Source organism: Cricetulus griseus, chromosome 7 (assembly GCF_003668045.3).
Source record: "Cricetulus griseus strain 17A/GY chromosome 7, alternate assembly CriGri-PICRH-1.0, whole genome shotgun sequence".
Taxonomy (NCBI): Eukaryota; Metazoa; Chordata; class Mammalia; order Rodentia; family Cricetidae; genus Cricetulus; species Cricetulus griseus.
The window spans coordinates 84,285,634-84,307,080 of NC_048600.1; positions in this window are offsets into that span (position 1 = coordinate 84,285,634).

The following is a 21,447-nucleotide window of genomic DNA, read 5'->3' on the forward strand; positions in this document are numbered from 1 at the left end:
CTCACAGAGACTCTCAAAATCTGTGTGCTGTTTTTTTTCCTTTGTCTGACAAACACTAATAAAATTAAGCTGTAATTTCCTACTGCCATTATGTTTCTGACACTTCCCAGTATATTTTTTATTTCAAAACAATATGATTTAATGTCTAAAAGTGGGCTCTTGTATCACCATTATAAATATATTCAATATTAATATAAAATGCCTATTTAACAAAACACTGTAAGATATGGTTTAATTTTTTATTTATTATTATAATCTCTTTTTATAATAATTTTTATTTAGAAATTCTAATCTCAAAAAAAAAAAGAAATTCTAATCTCTTGAGTAAGCAACAGACAGTAAAATTCAAAAGATAAAAGTGAGGGCTATTTCAGAGCATGGGCATAGTGGCTTACACCTTCAGTGCCAGTGCGTGGGAGGCAGAGGCAGGAAGATCTCTTTGAGTTCAAGGCCAACTTGGTCTACAGAGAGTCCCAGACCACCCAAGGCTACGTAGAGAGAACTTGTACCAGAAAGTGAAAGAAAAAAAAGTGAGGGCTGGGGGTGTAGCTCAATAATAGAATGCTTTCCTATCATACACTAGGTCATGGACTCAGTCCCCAGCAACACACGCGCATAACAAATAAACAAAAAATGGTGTTGGCTGTGTATCTCAGTTGATAGAGTGTTTACCTAGAATGCAGGAAGCCCTGTGTTCACTCTCTAGAATCACATAAAGGTGGTGAATGCTAGGAAGATAAGACATTGTCTTATTCGGTGTTCTGTTGCTCTGAAGAGACACAATGACCATAGCAACCCTTATAAAAGAAAGCATTTAATTGGAACTTGGTTACAGTTTCAGAGATTTAGTTCATTGTCATCATGGTGGGGAGCATGGAGGCACGCAGGCAAACGTGGTGCTGGAGCAGTAGCTACATCCAGATCCTCAGGCAGCAGGAAGAGAATGACACTGGACTTGGAACAGGTTTTTTGAAACCTCAAAGCTCACCCCCAGTGACACACTCTCCAGCAAAGCTACACTGTAGGTGGAGTTTTTCATAGGGATTGCTCACCAGCTCCCCATTAACCACACATAGACTTAATATTAATTATAAATGCTCAGCCAATAGCTTAGGCTTGTTACTAAATAACTCTTTCAAATTAACCCATTTCTTATCTAAGTTCTACCACGTGGTGGCTCGTGACTCATTTTCTGCTCCCTCTGCATCTGGCTCCTGACTCCTAAGAGTGCCCCCTTCCCAGAGTCCTTCTAGCCTGGCTCTCCTGTCTAATCTCTTCCTGCCCAGCTATAGGTCAGTCATCTCTTTACTAACTAATGAGAGTAAGGGTAATAAGATTGTTCCACAGCACCATACCTCCTAATCCTTTCAAATTGTGCCACCCTCCAGTGACCAAGTATTCAAATCTATGATCCTATGGGGGCCATTCTCATTCAGAACACCACAGAAGTTCAAGGTCATCTTCAGTTACACAGTCTATTCCAGACCAGCCTAGAATTCAAATAAACACACACATACACAAAACAATAACAAAAGTAGTTTTCCTTCCTTCCCCTCACTTAGTTCCTCTTCTCAAGGTAACCATGGCTAACAGAATATTGTTAACCAGTTCAGTTTGGAAGCATGTCTAGCGTTTTAATTGATTATTTTCATGGAGTTTAAAATATTTACATGTTGTGACCCAATATTTGGTTAGGATTAGCCATCTTATTTCATTCTTTTTAATTGTGTTTCTATCTTCTTCTCTGTCAATTAACTTTGCTTTTGTCTAGACACTGAAGTGAGCTAGAGGTTAGTCTGGTCTACATAGCAAGTTCTAGACCAGCCAGGGTCCCATAGTGATACCCTATCTCAAAAACAATATAGCAGGGCATTGTGGCACACTCCTTTAATTCCAGCACTCAGGAGGCAGAGGCAGGTGGATCTTGAGGCCAGCCTGGTCTACATAGTGAGTTTCAGGACAGCCAGAGCTACATAGTAAGACCCTGTCTCAGAGATGACTCAGTGGTTAGGAGCATTGGATGCTCTTTCAGAACACTGGGTTCAATTCCCAGTACCCACATGGTAGCTCCCAACTATTTATAACTCCCGTTTCAGGAGACCTGATGCACTCTTCTGCCCTACTTTGCCACCAGTCACACACATGGTGCATAGTCATACATGCAGGCAAAGTACACATTCACATTGAAGGGACCAGCTCCCCATTTCGGCAGCCATAACAGTCAAACCTGTACTTGCCTGACCTTACCTTGGTCACTAGGAGGTCAGATGCCTGCCTCGTGGCAAGGAACCAATCAGAAGTTAGCTGGTGGTGCTATGCTTTACGGCTCTGGGTGTGCTTTACGGACAAGTGCAAAGCAATGACGCACAGAGCATAGCAACCACCCTGGGAGGGCCTATGGGACATAACAACCAGTTGACCAATCAACACAGGGCAAACCCTCCAAGCCTGGAGGCACACCAATCCTGAACCTGTGTGTACCCCTAGACACTCCCCTTACACTGCCCTATAAGATCTCTATGCAGTGGCTTCCCAGTGTCTTTCCTAGCCATCCACCATGGTGAGCCGATGAAAGGCCCGAGCTAATATGGGGTTAGCTCGTTAAACAACTTCAATAAAGCCTCTTGCTGTTTGTATCAAGTTTCCGCCTCCACATGGTGATTGGGGTGGCCATGGTCCTGGGCTGAGATTCTGGGGGCCTGAGCCTTCAGGGGTCTTTCAATATAAAATAAAATAAAAATTAAACAGCAACAAAACAAAAACTACACCTTTGCTATCATCTTCTCTGATCTTTGAAAAAAACTAATATCTCATGGCTCATTTCTGTAATGTTTTTCTTTTCTTTCTTTCTTTTTCTTTTTTTTTGTTTGTTTTTTGAGACAGGGTTTCTCTGTAACCCTGGCTGTATTGAAACTCACTCTGTAGACCAGGCTGGCCTCGAACTCACAGAGATCCTCCTACCTCTGCCTCCTGAGTACCGGGAATAAAGGCATCACTACCACCGCCCAGCTCTAATGTTTTTCTTTAACATTTCCAAAAGGTTGGGTATTTTGTTGTGGTTTTGTGCTAGGATTGAACCCAGAATCACATGCATGCTAAGCACAAGCTCATCACCCCAGCCCCAAAGCATTTTTTTGTTTGGTTAGTTGTGGGGTTTTTTGTTTGTTTGTTTGTTTTTGTTTTTTGAAGACAAGAAGAGCTTACTGAGTAGCTCTGGCTGTCCTGGAACTCATTGAGCTCCTGAATGTTGGGATTAAAGTCACATGCCATCACACTCAGCTGGGTTTCTTAAAGATTTATTTTTATTATTTCTAAATTATGTGTATTTATATGCATGCGAATGCAGGTGACTGTGGAGGGCAGAGGTATTGGATCCCCTGAAGCTGGAGTTACAGGCAGTTGTGAGTCACCCAGTGTGGGTGCTTTGAACTAAATTTGGGTCCTCGGCAAAAGCAATTTACATTCCTAACCACTAAGGCATCTTCCCAGGCCCACAAAGTGTTCTTTTCAAAGCTGAAGTATAGTATTTCTACCTCTTTATTCAATACATTCTAATAATGAAATAATAAAAAATATGGTGAGTACATATCTGCAATATACAGTGATCAAGTCAGAGCAATGAGTTTCCACCCCAGTGTTATCGTGTCCACGTGTTTGTTAGAAGCATTAAAACTCACCCTAGTCATTTTGAAATATATTTTGAGTATATAAGTTGTAGTCTACAGTTACCTTGCCATGCTGTAGAATGTCACTCACTCCTAAACAGTGGTAGTTGGACCAGAAGAAGGCTCCACCCACTCCTGGGAACTTCAGAGGGGGAGAAGGCTTTTCCATGTCCATGGTTCTTAGGCGCTAGAGTCCTTAACACCGATGTGTCCATGTCAATACTCACATTTACTCAGGACTCCATCAGCTCCCCACATCCCTCCCCTTTCTTATTTATTACATGCTCCCCATGCAGCTTGACTTCTGGGCCATTGGCAGCTCTCCATATTCTCTGGAACCTGACTGAGAAGAGAGAGAAACAAAACACAGAGGCCTCTGGCCTGTGTTATTTGGGTCATCCTGCTATAAAACGGAAAAAAAAAATCTTGAAAATCAGTAAGTTCTTTCCCCAGCAACATGCTTCTCTCAGGGATGCTTACGAGAGCCTGGCCACAGAGTCTGTATGTAATTCTTTCAGGCCTTGGTTAGCAATAAGGGTTTTTCCCTTTGGAGAACAATTCTCTCCATGCCCTTAGGGAAACTATGGTAACTCATTGGGTAGGTTTGCAAAAGATAGTTTCCAGCCCCTTCATAGCCCAAGGAGCAAGGCCTCTGAGGTTGGACTCCTCTGGGATCCAGTTTCACAGAGCCTGCATTTTTGTGAGGAGATGGCCTCAGAGCTCATTTAAAGGCTTCATAAACCAAAAGTGAAAATGTGAAGACCTTTGGGTCCTTCCATGTTCTATACCCCAACTCTTTGCCTATTCTTTTCTAAGTACCCAAACTTACTGTCCCTTCCTTAGGAGACCAAAGGCTCATCTCCTGGACCTAGCCCACAAATTGATGGAGCTATAAAGCTTTTATCCTGCATCTGAGGTTCTTCAAAATCTCCTTCAAAGCACCAACCTTTGACTGCCTGTCTCTAGGTCTTGTCTGTCCATTGTTCTACTTCAATGCTCAGAGTTGTGGTCTCCTCTTTACCTTCGTTTTAATCTTTCTTTTTACCTTTATTTTTGCGCATCCAATTGGAACTATCTGACCAGGTTGAGCTCCCTGTAGGCAGGGGTCTCTGTTCAGCAGCCACTTGCCACATCCTTCCTGGCTTGGTCCTGGAAATCTGACTGGGAAGAGTCATAAATGAAGAAATGACAGGGACATAAGAAATGAAACACACTTGCAGGAAAGCAGGGAGGGGCAGGCTGTGCTCTCTCGGATGGAGGGCACTAACTATACAACCCAGGATCTAATCAAATTAATATGTACCACCCTAGGAGGAGAGAGTTAACCCTTCCAAGTAGGACATATCTCTGTAGGGAGCAGTCTCAGCCTGCAGTTGCTAGTTTTTGCTCACACTGGTCAATCATTAGTAAACACTCATACTTGGTCTAGAGAAAGGCTTTGTCATTCCCTGATCCTCACTAGAGAAAGTTGTGCCATTTCCAAGTGTCTGAGGTATTGGGGTCCTTAACATGGCTGTGCCCATGTCAACATATGCACTCACTCAGGACTTCATCATTGCTTACACATTCACTCAGGGCTTCCTCCATTCCCAGACAAATACATAAGCAAACAAAGTAAAGCAACATTCTGTGCTTTCCCCAATTTAAGTAAAGACACCTTTTATCCTCTCCTCAGATAATATTGATGCTATTGGAGGCTGTAGGAATGGATTATTATTGTTCTAACTCATCCCCATGGTTCTGAGAAAGTTATCCACTCATTATGGGATGAAGCGTGTCTCAAAAATTTTTATATATTGATGTTCTAACACGCACTACCTCAGAATGTAACTATGTTTGGAAATAAGTGCCTCAAAGATGTCTAAGTTAAAATGAGGTCCTTAGGATGGATGTTAATCTAATCTGAGGCCATCTGCTTGGACCAGATATATCTATAGAATATTTATGTGGGAACACATGGAAAAAGCCATCTTCAATCCAGTAAGGTCTCCAGGGAAGCCAACTTTGCCAGTTGCTTGATTGAGGATTTCCATCTCTAGAATTCTAAGAAAATAACTTTCATGCTGACAGCACCCACTCCATAGTACATGGTTCCTCAGCATAGGACTCAACAAATACACTGGAACACAGGATTCAATAAATACACTGGGACACAGGACTTGACAAATCCACTGCCCAAAATAACTCAAAGAAAGGGAGGACTCACCCCTGAGCTCTCACTGGCTCTGTCCTGAAATGACCACGTAGGTGGAGAAGCAGTGTCTCCTGAGTCAGCTGAATTTGCCTGCTGACAGCTCTTCCTTGCCACTCAGCAGTGCCTAGAGAAGGTCTAGTAATGACTGTAAATGACAATACATGTGGTGTGCCCCCCCTCGTTCAGGATCCTGCTAGCCTCCCCTGAAATGAATAGCCACTAAGTCTAAGGAGCTATAACATCTCGGGGAGATTAGGAAAAGGTACACCAGGCAGACACTCTTGTTCTAGGGACCTTGTTTTTGGCATTGCACCCAAAATGAGGTCCTACTTGCAGATAACTCAGCACCTCATTCATAATGCTCCATGAATATCCACCATCTCACCTGACCCCTGTCCAGCTGGTGACTTCTAGGAAAACGACACCCACCCCTTCTTCTCTATGCACAGAATCTCTCCCAGTACCATCCTGAGTGTTGCAGTCAAACGTGTTTCTTTCTAGCATCGGGTGACAATGAGCTCTGCTTCCTCAAGCTCTGAAACCCTCAGCTGTAAGAGGAAAGAAGAAAGGCTAAGAGGCCTTGTTTGCCAGGCTTCCCCTGAAAACCTGACTTTGGATCTTCTTTACCACTGAGAATAACTCCCTTCCTAAAGGCTCCATTTGGTCCACAAATGTGAACTACTCTGACCTAGCCAGGCTCTGAGAGTATACAGCTCTGGCCACTGCAGGTCAAGTCCTCAACGGAAACTCACAAATTCTCAAATAGCTTTGTTCTCATTCCTAGAGCTCTGTTCATACCCTCCATTTACTTCCCCAAAGCAGGAAACAAACCCACTCTCTGTTTGTCAAGTCCCAAATCCAGAGACCTTTGATTTCCTTGTGTTCCCAGGACCTTTGCTTTCAGTCCATCCAATTCTGGAGTTGTATGCTCCCTGGCCAACACCTAAACCCTTCCTCTATGGTTGTTTCCTGTTACCTAGTCTCCCTGCTTTCTGTCTGTCTCTTATAACATGTCTCTTATAGCATGTCTGTCTCTTATAACATGTTCTCCAGAAACCACCAAACAGCCATTTTAGAAGTAAATGAGGAAGCTGAGCCCAGTATGCATTTCTGTAACCCCAGCACTTTGGAAGTTGAGACAAGAAAACTTCAAGTTCAAGGCCAGGCTGGGTCACACATCAGGACCCTGGTGCTGGATTCAATCCCCAGCACCAATAAATACATAAACAAGAAAATTCATGTGACTTCCCTACATAAAGCCCTAACAAGGTCCAACATGACCTGCCCAGGCCCTGCTGAGCTCTCTGACATCATCTTGGGCCTTTCTTCCTTTTTTGACAGACATCAGAATACCCCTGTACCTTCAAAGGTCAGTAACTTTTGGTTCCTTATTGTTCTTTCCCTTTCTAATGGAGTCTGCCTGTTTGCTCAAACCAGAGTGTTTGCTCTGCCTCCTACTCATCTTGTGGCTTCCTCCTCCAGAGTTTCCCTCTCTGAGAAGACAGATTTTCATGGCTAAGGGCATAAACTGTCTGAAAATGAATCCAGGCACTCCAGTTTCCTCACTGGTAAAACAAAGATGATGGCAATGTGGTGGTGATGATGGTGGTCGTGATGGTGGTGGTGGTGGTGGTGGTGGTGGTGATTCCAGTCTCTTGACCTTTGATTGTGAAATCCATGGAAGCTGATTTATGGAAAGTACTCAGGCTGGACCCTGGCATGAAAGTTCCCCATTGCTGTGTCAGTTATTATTATTACATCCTGTGAGCACATTGCAAGTGTCTGTAAAGCCCAGGACAGCAGCATAAATGGATGCCCAAACATAAGAAGTCTAAATGCACATCAAATGATTCCCAGTCCAGCCCACATTTACCCATTTTGCCTGCTTACCTGGGATTTCCCTCACATATCAGAGGTCAAAAGAGCCGATTTCTTCCCTGGACCAACTTACCTTCAAGTCCACCAGTAGCCTAGCACTGCAGAGGCAGAGCAGACAGAAGTTGGCTCTGGACCCAGACTCCTATACAGTTGTCAAGACACACCGACACACACCCACACACACCCACACACACACACATTCAGACCGTACCATCTTGAGTCTACTGAACCAGTTTGACCAGCCTCCCCAAGGTGTGGGGCCTTCCCTGAAGTGTGGTCAACACATCCAGTGACCCTCCATGGAAAAAACTGACTTTGCCTCACCCTGCAGTAATCAAATAACAATAGCTCCTTGGGTAGGAGTTGAACTACTCATCGTCCTTCCTCCATGCTGGGGCTTTGTCTAGTTTAAGCTTGATTAGTCTTGACTTGCCTTCTTCACACTGTCAGTCTTTGTGAGTTCATGTATGTATCTACCCCGTGTATGGAAAACACTTGTTTCCTTGAAGACATCCATCATCTCCGGCTCTTACCATCTTTCTGTCCTGTCTTCTACATAGATTCCAGAGCCTTGAGAGCACGGGTGATACAGACATCCCATTTAGGGCTGAGCATTCCAAAGTCTCATATTGTCTACAAGTCGTCATGTGTATGTGTGCATGCACACGTGAGAGTGCGTGTACATGTGTGTGCCTGCCTGTTTGTCTGCCTAAGATCAGAAGACAATCTTGGTTGTTTCCTTGTTGAAGGAGCTCTTGCTCATTACTTCGCCTGCCAGGCTGACTTGCGAGCCTCTGGGGATTCTTCCGTTTGAGCCTCTCATCTCACCAGAGGCATAAGGATTATAGAGGGGCATGCTGCAATTACCAATGCATGCTACTGCATCCAGCTTTACATGGGCTCTGGGGATCCGAACCCCAGTTTTCACATTTGTGTGGCAAGCACTTTTTATCCACTTAGTCATCCCCACAGAATCAAGTCTGATGTTTCACAGTCATTTTTTAAACAATTGCTGATTTTTAATTGTTTTATTTTTATTTTATATTATATATTTTAATTTTATATACACATATATATGATGTGTGTGGTTGATGAGTGTATATGTACACGTGTGCCATGTAGAGGTCAAAGGATAACTTAAGAGTCGGTTTTCTCCTTCTACCATGGGTTCCAGGACTCAAACTCAGCTCCACAGGCTGTGTGGCAAGTACTTTCATCCAATAAGCCATCTCAGTGTCCCTGATGATCCTGTTTCTTTATGTAATATTCTTTTTTTTCTTCCATTTTGTTTTCATGCAGTATTCTCTTATGTGTTGTTAAAGGCTGCCATAGTTAGGTTTCTCTTGCTGTGAACAAACACCATAACCATGGGGAACATTTAGTTGATCTTACATATCCAGGTTACGGTTCATCAGTGAGGGAAGTCAGGGCAGGAACTCAAGCAACACCGGAATCAAGAGGCAGGAACTAAAACAGAGGCCAGGCAGGAGTGCTGCTTGCAGGATTGCTCCCCGTGGCCTGCTCAACCTGCTTTCTGATAGACCCCAGGACTGTCACCTCAGGAATGTCACTGTCCACAGTCAGCTTCCACATCAGACATCAATCAAGAAAATGTACTACAGGCATGCTCACAAGCCAGTCTAGTAGGGGAATGTTTTTCAGTGGAGGCTCCCTCTTCCAAAATGACTCTAGCTTGTGTCAAATTGATATAAAACTGATCAACACAAGGGCATTAGTTTAGCAAATTCTTAGGGGGCAGGGGTAATGAAAGAGCTGGAAATCAAATGCAGGGCCTTGTCGATGCTAAGCACACACTCCACCACTGATCTATACTCCCAACTCTGTATTAAGAATATTGTCTCAGGCTGGACGTTGGTGGCGCACGCCTTTAATCCCAGCACTCGGGAGGCAGAAGCAGGCAGATCTCTGTGAGTTTGAGGCCAGCCTGGTCTACAGAGGGAGTCCAGGACAACCTCCAAAGCAATACAGAGAAACACTGTCTCGAAAAACCAAAGAAGAAGAAGAAGAAGAAGAAGAAGAAGAAGAAGAAGAAGAAGAAGAAGAAGAAGAAGAAGATTATCTCTTGGGGGCAGGGCGGGGAGGCTGGAGAGATATCTCAGATGTTAAGAGCACTCTCTGCTCTCCCAGAAATCCTGAGTTCAATTCCTAGCAGCCACATGATGGCTCACAACAATCTATAATGAGATCTGGTATCCTCTTCTGGTCTGCATGTATACATGCAGGCAGAACACTGTATACACAACAAATAAAAAAAAATCCTAATCCCAGTATTTGGGAGGTAGAGGCAGGCAGATCTCTGTGAGTTCGAGGACAGCCTTGTCTACAAAGTGAGTTCTAGGACAGTCGGGACTGTTACACAGAGAAACCTTGTCTTAACCCCCTTCCCCTAAAAAGAAAGAAAGAAGGGAGGAAGGAAGGATATTGTCTATCCTCTGTGTTCTCCCACCTGCTGGCATATTTATATTTTAATATTTTACTTATATATTAATATTTTACCAGTAATGTCAACAGAAATGACATTTCAACTAACATCAAACTTCACTACTTTATTTCTATGTCTTCCTAAATACTTCAGCTTTAAATTTTTTAATCCAGTTATTTTTGCAGCAACTCCAGTCCTCTTTCATGATAGACAAGTGCTCCATCACAGAGCTACACCCTCCGCTCATTATTAACTGCTTGCTTCTCTTTTAAAACACAGTGTAGGAGCCTGGAGAGATGGCTCAGTGGTTAATAGCACTGGCTGATCTCCCAGAAGTCCTGGGTTCAATTCCCAGCACCCAGATGCCAACTCACAACCATTTGTAACTAAGAGTTCCATGGGATCATATTCCCTCTTCTGGTATTCTGGCATGCAGATGTACATGCAGACAAAACACCCATATACATAAAATAAGTAAGTCTTTAAAAACCCACAATGTAATCGTTTTTAAACATTTTTAGATTTTTGTTTTTTTTTATGTGTATGGGTGTTTGTATGTTTGTGTGTCACTTGGGTGCCTGGAGCTTGCAGAGGCTGGCAGAGATACATCTGTGAGCTGCCTTGTGGGTGCTGAGAACAGAATTTGGATTCTCTGGAATAGCAGCAAGTGCTCTTAATTTTGAGGCATCTCTACATCCCCCCAGTGTGCGTGTGTGTGTGTGTGTGTGTGTGTGTGTGTGTGTGTGTGTGTATATACACTAGGGAGTATTTATTTATTTATATATGTGTGTGTGTGTGTGTGTGTGTGTGTATACACTAGGGAGTATTTATTTATATGTGTGTGTGTATACACTAGGGAGTATATGTATATATATGTGTGTGTGTGTGTGTGTGTGTGTGTGTGTGTGTTAGGTTCTAAGCAATATTGTTCCCACACCCTTCCAGCACATATCCAGCCTCTTCTGTTATCAACATCCTGTACTACAGTGGAACATTTGTTATAATCAATCAACCTATATTTACATCATTATCAGCCAGAGTCCATGGTTCACATTAGGGTTCACTCTTGCTGTCATCTATACATTCTATGTTTGAACAAATAGATAGTGACACATGGATTCTACCAATATCATACAGGGAAATTTCAGTTCCCTAAAAAACAAGGTACTTGGTGGCTGGAGAGATTGGCTCAGTGGTTAAGAGCACTGACTGCTCTTCCAGAGGTCCTGAGTTCAATTCCCAGCACCCGCATGGTGGCTCACAACCATCAATAATGGGATCTGGTGCCCTCTTCTGGTGTGCAAGCATGTATGCAGACAGAAACTGTATACATAATAAATAAGTACACTCATTCACCCCTCTATCCACGATCCCTGTCAATTACTGTACCTTTCTGTCTCCATCACTGTGGGTTTGGAAATGTCTTGTAGATGAACACATACAACCTTTCAGGTTGGTTTCTCTCATTTGGTGATGTAAATCCAAGTTCTCTGCAGATTTTTTATGACCTGGTAGCTCATTTCTTTAATAATTTTTGATGGAAGTAGCACAGTGCATTAATTTACAGCATTGGAACAGTGACAAAATTATGAGGATTTTCAAAGTTGGACCAAATGCATTTTGCATTCTGAGATGATAAAGAGTCCCTGAGTCCAGGGGTAAAATGTTATGGTTTGACTCTGAAAGGTCCTCCACAGGCCGATATGCTTGCATGCTTGGTCTCCAGCTGGTGAGACCATTTTGGAAGGATGTGAAACCTTCAGAATTGGGGGGCGGTGCTATTAGTCAGGGTTTTCTAATGGAGCAGAACTGATAGGATAAATATATATTCATATATATGTGTGTTTATGTATAAGTACACACATATATGTTTGAATATGTATAATATTATATAATATCATATATATATATATATATATATATATATATATATATGGGATTTATCAGACTAGCTTGAACAATGTGATCCAGGTGGTTCAACAATGGCTATTTTAGCACAGAATGGCCAAGAATCTGGTAATGTTTCAGTCCACAAAGCTGGATGTCTCAGCAGTCCCAATCTGGAGGCTTCCTGGAGAGCTGCTGGTCTTCAGTCTACACTGGAATCCTGAAGAAATTGGATTTAATATCAGCTGCAGCAACAGGATAGCTGAACTTGCCATGGACAGTGAGGACCAGGAGGCAAAAAACAAGTTTCCTTCTTCCGTGTCCTTTTATTGTCATTAGAAGGTGTGGCCCAGATTGGAGTGGGGGTGTTCCTGCTTTAAATAATATGACTAAGAAAATTTCTCACAGTAGTGCCCAGCATTCAGGTTTTAGTTGATTCCAGATGTGTTCAGGTTGACAACCAGGATGAGCCGTCACAGGAGTCCAGCTGGGAGAAGTAAGGTATACCCCCTTCTGGTTCTGGCCTTTTCTGTTCACGGTGACAGCCATGCGAAGAATCTCAACCTCATGTTCCTGTGCCACCAACTCCTCTTTGCCTTCTGCACCACGATGGACTGAGACTCTGAACTGTTAAGATCAGGTTGTCTGATTGTAATGATGCAAATTGTAACTAATATTCCTACTGGAGGACATTTTGGTTGCTACAAAGTCCCGGAGATGTGAATGGAGCTGCTATACCAGTAAATAGGTATACAGGTTTTACAGGTTTTAGTATGAACACAGTTTCCAAAGCATGTAGGTTATAAATAACAACTGGTATTGTGGGATTGCTTAATAACACTATGCTTAGTTTTGTTAAGAAACTGAAGACCGGGACTGGAGAGATATCTCTGTGATTAAGTGTTCACACTGCGCCCTTCCAGAGGATCGAAGTTCTGTTCCCAGCACTCACGTCAGGTGACTCACAACCACCTGTAACTCCAGCTCCGGGGGATCCTATATCTCAGGCCTCCCAGCATCTGTGCTCGCTCTCTCTCTCTCTCTCTCTCTCTCTCTCTCTCTCTCTCTCTCTCTGTTTCACACACACACACACACACACAATTTTTTTTAAGAAGCTAGCTATGAAGACACACACCTTTATTTAATCCTAGCACTTCTTGGAAAACAGATCTATGAGTTTGAGGCCAGCCTGGTCAACATAGTGAGTTCCAAAACAGCCAAGGCTACATAGTGACCCTGTCTCAAAAAAAAAAAAAAAAAAAAAAAAAAAAAAGAAGGAGGAGAAGAGAAGGAAGGAAGGAAGAGAGAGAAGACTGCAGCTCTCCCTCCACAGACACCGTACTGTTTTGTATTCCCACCAGCAATTACATTAGCTCAGTTTGAGCCATTCTCACCAGCATTGAGGGCTGTCAATCCTACTAGTGTGTAGTGGCTTCTTAGTGATGACCTAATGCACAGTTAGTTCCCAAAGGACATATGACAAGGGAAACCTTTTTGTGTCTATTGTCATCTGCGGTGTCTGTTCAACTATTTGTGATGACTTATCCTTTTTGTTAAGTTTTAATTTTATCTTTTTTTTTCAAGTCAGGGTCTCACTATGGACCATTGGGTTGCCTGGAACTTGTTATGTAGACCAGACTGGCCTCAGACTCACAGAGAATGGCCTGCATCTGCCTCTGGAGTTCTGGGATAAAAGGCGTGCACCATTATTGCTGGCTTAATTTTATCTTTTTATTATTTGTGTGTGTGAGTGTGCATGTGTAGATGCATGCATCCATGGTGCAAGTGTGAAGGTCAAAGATCAACTTTCCAGAGCTGGTTCTTTCCTTCCCTGTGGATTCCAGAAATCAAACTCAAGCAGTCAGGTTTGCACACCAAGCACTTTTGCTCACTGAGTCATCTCACTGGCCCCTACTTCTTTATCTTTGAGATAGAGTCTGTAACACAGGATGGCCTGGAATTCCTGATCCTCCTGCTAGGATCCAACTGTTTGCCACCATGACCTGTTATTCAATCTGCTTGTTTATTTAGAAATAGAATCTCACTATGTTTAGCAGACTAACCTCCCACCCAAGTCTCTCGTGATAAAATTACAGGCATGGACACCATGGATGGCCTTTTGCCCATTTTTATTCTATTTATTGTTGTTAAATACCTATAGGATAAAAAGTGTGTTGTGTTGCTTTGAAACAGGATTTCTTTAGGTATCCCTGACAGCCTGGAACTCACCATCATCCTCCCTTACCCTCCCAAGTGCTAGGGCAATAGGCATGCACCACCACACTCAGATTCTTGATAGTCTTACAATGACAAAATTGTAAGAGATTCATTTAATAGAAAGAGACTTCTGTTTTTATTTACAACTCCTTTTTCCTGAGAAATTTAGGATATTCCTCTCTTTAAAATGTTTTCTTGCACCCAGAATCAATCAGGACTCATAGAGGCTCACAGAGACTGAGCATGAATGCTGTGGTTCTTTTAGCTTGGGGTTTTTGTTAGACTCCTAACAATGGGAGTGGGAGTGTCTCTGACTCTTTAGCCTGCTCGTGGGCCCGTTTTTCTCCTACTGGGTTATCTTGTCAGCCTTGATATGAGGATATATGCCTAGTCTTCTTTTTTTTGGGGGGGGGGGTCGAGACAGAGTTTCTCTGTGTAGCTTTGGAGCCTATCCTGGCACTCGCTCTGGAGACCAGGCTGGCCTCGAACTCACAGAGATCCACCTGCCTCTGCCTCCCGAGTGCTGGGATTAAAGGCATGCGCCACCAACGCCAGGCAATGCCTTGTCTTATTACATCTTGTTATACCAAGTTCGGTTGATATTGTTGTGCCCAAGTCTCAAAGATCCCCAGAGACCACTAGGGAGACAGACCCACTGAACAGTAAAAGCAAGGTTTTATTTTTCATTCAACCATGACAGGGACCCCCATCTGGCTAGCCGACACAGCAGCCTCCAGAGGGACTGAAGTTCCCTGTCTACTTCTAGGTTTTAAAGACAAAATCTACAGGATTACATCAGTTGATATGTGTTGGTTTCTGATTGGTTGACATTTGGGAACAATTAGGAGAATTTCTCAAAGTCATATTTTGGTATGAAATACCTGTGTACCAATTATTTTCATTGGTCAGTGCTGAGTGGGAACATTCTGTGGGTTCTATGGCTTTGTCTTGTTACTGCAGGTGGCCTGTTGTTCATAGATGCCAATAGTTTTCAGAACTGTATCCTGGAGACTACAGGGAAGGTTTTGGTCTCTCCTGGAGTTTCTTTTATAGCCAAACAGTTCCCAAAAACCAAGTATCTAGGAGGCTGTGGGGGGGCGGGGGCGGATCTGAAGTTTCTTCGTGTTCAGTTTTGGCCCTAGGCTCTGGGAAGCCAGAGGATCTGGAGTTTCCTTGTGTCAGAGAACTACCTGTCTTTTCTGTAGCCTATCATGACTGCTAAAGCAGGGGCCTGAGTGAGGGTCTGTTCCCTTCAGATATCACTGGGAGGCCTGTTCTTTCTGGAAGGGGAATGGGAGAACAGTGAATCTAAAAGAGAAGGGCTGGGGGCTGGGGTGCTGGGAGGAGGGGAGGGAGGCTGCAGGTGGGATGTATTGTATGAAAAGTATATACAATAAATTATTTTTAAATGTTTTGTTGTACTTATTTATTCATTTAGTGTGTATGTATGATGTGTGTTGGGAAGGGATGCCTACATACTGTAACACATGTGTGGCAGCCAGTCAAAACTTGTAGGAATCTGTTCTTTCCTTCCACTATGTAGGTCCTGGGCATCAAACTCAGGTTATCAGGTGGGTGGCAGGAACCTTTACCCACAGAACCATCTCACAGCCTAGTGTTCCTGTCTTGGAGACTTTCTTACTCTTCCTCCTAATAAATCTATGTTCACTATACTTTTTTAAAGCATTAAAATGTATATGTAAATAGACAAACATTTACTGATAAGAAAACACACACAAAAAAACTATCTTTTAAGAGAGGGCCTTCCCCTGAAAGGCCTAGAACTCATTATATAGTTCAGACTAGTCTCAAACTTTTGGCAATCCTCTTACCTCAGCCTCTGAAGTTCTGGGTTTATGATTATGGGCCACTAAACTGGGCCTAAGAAATTCATTTTAGGGCTGGAGAGATGGCTCAGTGGTTAAGACCACTGGCTGCTCATCCGGAGGACCTGGATTCTATTCCCAGCACCACATGGTGGCTCCCAACCATCTGTAATTCCAGTTCTGGGGTACCTCATGCTTTCTCTGGCTTCTCTAGGCACCAGGCAGGCAACCGATGCACATACAGGCAGTCATATAATCAAAGCACCCATAAATAATAAAGAAAATAACAACAAAAAATCTGCATGGGACCCTGCCTTTCCTCTTTTTCTGTGTCCTGTCTTTTGATGTCATTGCGCTCCTGTCTTAATGTATCACTGTCACCAGAGGCCAGGTTAATCTCCAAAACTGTAAACTAATTTACAAAAAAATAAGAAAGAAAAGAAAATGAAAGAAAGAAAGATATGTTTTATTTATGAGTATATGTATCTCTCCTGTGTTGGTTGGTACTCACTGCCAACTAGGCCACGTGTAGAAGTACCTCAGAAACACTTGTAAGGATGTTTCCAGAGAGATTTAACTAATGAGGGAAGACCCAGCTTGAATGTGGGTGGCACTGACCCTCAGGCTGGGATCCCAAACTGAATACAAAGGACAAAGCCAGCGGATGCCAGCATTCCACTCCCTTCTTCCTGACTGTGGGTGGATGTGACCAGCTGCCTCTCACTCCTGCTACTGTGACTTCTTCCCCTTGATAAACTGTCCTTTCTTAAACAGTGAGCCCAGTTGAGCAGGTAGTGCACACCTTTAATACCAGAACTCAGGAGGCAGAGGCAGGAGGATCTCTGTGAATTCAAGGCCAGTCTGGTCTACAGAATGAGACTGTATCTTGAAAATTAAACAAACCCAGTCAGGCAAAACAAATCCTTCCTCCCCAAATTGCTTCTTATGTAATATTATAATCACAACAAAGAGAAAAGGAACCAACACATTCACTTATATATTTACTTACAGGTTTTTGAAATAGTCTTGTTTAGCCCAGGCTGCCTCAAACTCTCTATAGGCAAGGGGGATGTGTTCCTGATTGTCATGCCTCCAGCTTCCAAATGCTGTGATTGCAAGGGTGGGCTGCCTCACCCACTAAAGAAGTTTACTTCAAAAAGATTTTGGCCTTGTTTCAAAATAAGTAAATAAAATAACTCCTTGATATATATATATATATATATATATATATATATATATATACTACTTATTAAAGGCCAGAGTAACCTTGCATAGTAATGGGATGGAAGGGCTTGTTTGAGGGATATTTTATAAATTCTGCCCAATCCCAAACCAAATTTCATTGAATAATTCTTGATGAAGTTCGTCAACACCGAAAACAGCAATTTTAAAAATCAAATGTTCTAATATAATACAATCCAAAGATACACTAAATGATGCTTGCAAATTGAGGAATGGTGGTTGAAAAACATTAAAACTCTTTGTTAAACAAGTATGGTATGTGGTGGTTTGAATAAGAACGGCCCCCATAGGGTTATTTGAATACTTAGTCACCAGGGAGTGGCACTATTTGAAAGGATTAAGAGGTGTGACCTTGTTGAAGGAATTGTGTCATTGGCTTTGAGGTTTCAAAAAAAAAAGTCCATTCCAAATCCAGGGTCTATGTCTTCCTGCCGCCTGTGGATCTGGATGTAGAAATCTCAGCTACTTCTCTATCTCCATGTCTGCCTGCATGCCCCAATGCTCCCTGGCACAATGAAAATTGACTTGAACTGTAAGCAAACTCCAATTAAATGCTTTCCTTTATAAGATTTGCCATGGTCTTTGTATCTCTTCACAGCATTGGAACATTGACTGAAACATGGCGGCTAATGCCTATAATCCCAGTACTTGTGAGCTGAATGCTTGAGGATCAAGACTTCAGGGTTATCCTTGGTTGTACTGTAAGTTCAAGGCCAGCCTAGTCTACAAGAAAGCCTATATAAAAAACAACGAAAGTCTTTGTTATAACAGAAGGAAAAAACTAAAGTCTTTGTTTTCTGTAGCTAAATGTCTTAGTTAGGGTTTCTATTGCTGTGAAGAGACTCCATGACCACAGCAACTCTTATAAAGAGTTTAACTGGGGCTGGCTTACATTTCAGAGGTTTAGTCCATTATTGTCATGGCAGGTGTCATGCAGGCAAGCATGGTGCTGGAGAAGGAGCTGAGAGTTCCTACCTCTTGAAGCAGTAGAAGCAGTAGAAGCAGTAGAAGCAGTGTCACTGCCTCCAAGGCCACATCTACTCCAACAAAGCCACACCTCCTAATAGTGCCACAACACATGGGGCCCTTTTTCTTTCTCATCACCATACTAAACCAGCATATTTCCCTAAGAGCAGAGTCATTTTATGTTCAGTGGAAGCACTACAATTAATTTGTCATAAACAAAAAGACTAAGCTGGGGCATGTCAGGCAGTGTTTGTTGGTGCTCTGTAGCATGACACACACAGGTGTATGTTGTATGTTCAAAACCAAGGGAAAGTGCCGGGAGAGGCTCAGTGAGTAAAGCTGCCCTCTACCAAGCCTGCCAACCTGAATTAAAGCTGAGGACTCACACGGTGGAAGGAGAGAACCAACTCTCAAAAGCCGACCTCCAGGGACTAAAAAGATAGCTCAATGGATAAGAGCACTAGCTGACTTTCTGGAGGACCTGGGTTCAATTCCCAGCACCCACATGATGGCTCACAGCCAACCATAACTCCAGTCCCAGGAGATACGACACCTTCTTGTGTCCTCCTTGGATACTGCATACACATGGTTCACAGACATACACGCTGGCAAAACACTCATATACGTAAAAATTAAAATAAATAAAAGTCCCAAAATAAAAGAGAAAAAAAAGAGTTGTCCTTTGACTTCCACACATGCACTGGGCACCCACACACCCACACACACACACATGCACACATACAAATAAATCATGTTTTTAAAGACAAGAGTGCAGAGAAGTTCTTTGACACAACAGCAGCGAGTGTTGCCCAAACACTGGATTCATTGCATGTTTTATTTTGGATTAATATTTTGGTTATTGTGCTGGAAACCTTTTACTGTTACCAAATTTTTCTTAACCCCCCCCCACTTTCAATTAGGCAGCCCTAGATGGGGTTGAAAGCTGAAGTTTAAGAAGCTGAGTGATGCCAGATGTGTTGGCATGGTAGGTAATAAAGATTCATATCTTGCTTCCATTAACAACATTTTAGTATTTAAATTACATATTTTTTTCTTTAGAGTAATTTTTGAGTGAGAAACCATGTTTACAAAAATTAGGCGGGGCGGTGGTGACGCAGGCTTTTAATCCCAGCAATTGGGAGGCAGTGGCAGTCGGATCTCTATGAGTTCAAGACCAGCCTGGTCTACAAGAGCTAGTTCCAGGACAGGCTCCAGAGCCACAAAGAAACCCTGTCTCGAAAAACCAAAACAAAACAAAACAAAATAAAAATTAGGTAGGTTTATGGCAAGACTTCCCCATTTGAGGGGTTGACTTCATTTCATCTCTCAGCAAATTAAGATCGTTTCCCAGCCCGACATGGTGGCACTTATCTTTAATACCAGCATTTAGGAAGCCAAGACATATACAGATCTATGAGTACGAGGTCAGCTTGGTTTACAGAGCTAGTCTCAGGGCAGCCAGGGCTGCACAGAGAAACCCTATCTTGAACAAGCAAACAAACAAAAAATCTTTTCCCACAAGTAGAGGAAGAGATACATGATGCTTGCAAACCCAAGCATTCTCAGAAATGAGTTCTGGTCTCTCACATGCTGAGAGACGCTGGTGAACTTGGACATGTACACAATAATTGAGTCATAGCTATTTTGCTGTTGATGCGGCTTTAGACACCACCCCTTTGTCTTGTGTCATTTAATGTCCTGGACCTCATGCAGAATAGGCAAGCTCTTTGCACTAAGCTACACTCCAAACTATTTTTTTGCTGTGATGGTGGTCGTTGTGTGTTTTGAGACGAGGTCCATCCCAGACTAGGCTTGAATTCCTTATGTATCCCGGGCCAATGCTGGACTTCTGATCCCCCTGCCTCCACCTTCCCAGTCATGAGGTCAGGGGCATGTACCACCATGCTTTATATATGAAGTGTTGGGAATTGAAGTCTGTGCTACAGGTAAACAACTCATACACTGAGCTACAGCTACTGGTCCTTTGTTTCTGAACCTAAGTTTCTGATCTTTCTCCTTTGAATTTTGAGTGTTCTCATTTGTCCTCCTTCATGGACTCTTCCTTAGTGTCAGTCCTATTCTTTGATCCTAATGTAGACTTTGTTCCATGTGTGCATGTTGTTTTCACACAATTCCTACTCCAACCATAGGCCAGACAGAGCCTTTTCACTCTTACTTCCCTTTCTCTGACCTCCAGAATTCTAATGATCTCACCCCAAGAACTTCCTGAAAATCTTCCAAATTCTACAGTAAATATTATTCCGGAGTTTTCTTTCAGGCTTTTATTTTTTTAGGGTTTTTAATTTTTTTATTTTATGTGTATGTGTGTTTTACCTACATGTATGTCTGTGTGCCCTCAGAGATCAGATGAGTGTGTTGGGTCTTCTGGAGTTATAAACGGTTTGAGCCACCATGGTGGGTACTGGAAATGAAACTCAAGTCCTCTGGAAGAGCAGCAAGTGCTCTTAACCCCTGACCATCTCTCTAGTCCCCCTTTCAGTCTTATGATAGGATCTTTTAAGATTATTATTGCTAATCTTGGCACAATTCTTTTGCTGCAACATCTATGTACTTCCGGCTTCAACTGCCTTGTGACTTTTTCTTACTCCTTCTATCATACACTGTTCAGTTAGGACTACTCTATCCTCTTGTAAGTCACACAGGCAGTCTCACAGATAGACATACACGAATGAAGATCTAATTGGTTGGCCATTCATCACTCAATCAGGGTACCACTGTTGGACAGATGGGCAGAGCTCTCACCTGGTGACCTCAATGGTTTCTGGCTTTGTGTATACCTTAATCAACAGTCAGCTAGACATGGAAGCTTTCATTGTTTGCTTCAGCTGTCACTTGGAAAGGGGGAGCTCAGTTCAGGAATTGCTTCCATCCAATTGGCTTATGAGCATGTCTATGGGGCATTTTCTTGATTGCTGGTTGATGTAGGAAGGCCCAGCCCACCATGGATGGTGGTAGCCCTGGGAAGATAGGCCTAGACCATCTAAGAAAGGAGCCTGTCAGTAAGCAGAATTCCTCCATGGTTTCTGCTCCTGCCTAGAGTTCTTGCTTTGGCTTCTCTTGATAATTGGCTGTAAAGTGTAAGATGAAACAAACTCTTTCCTCCTCAAG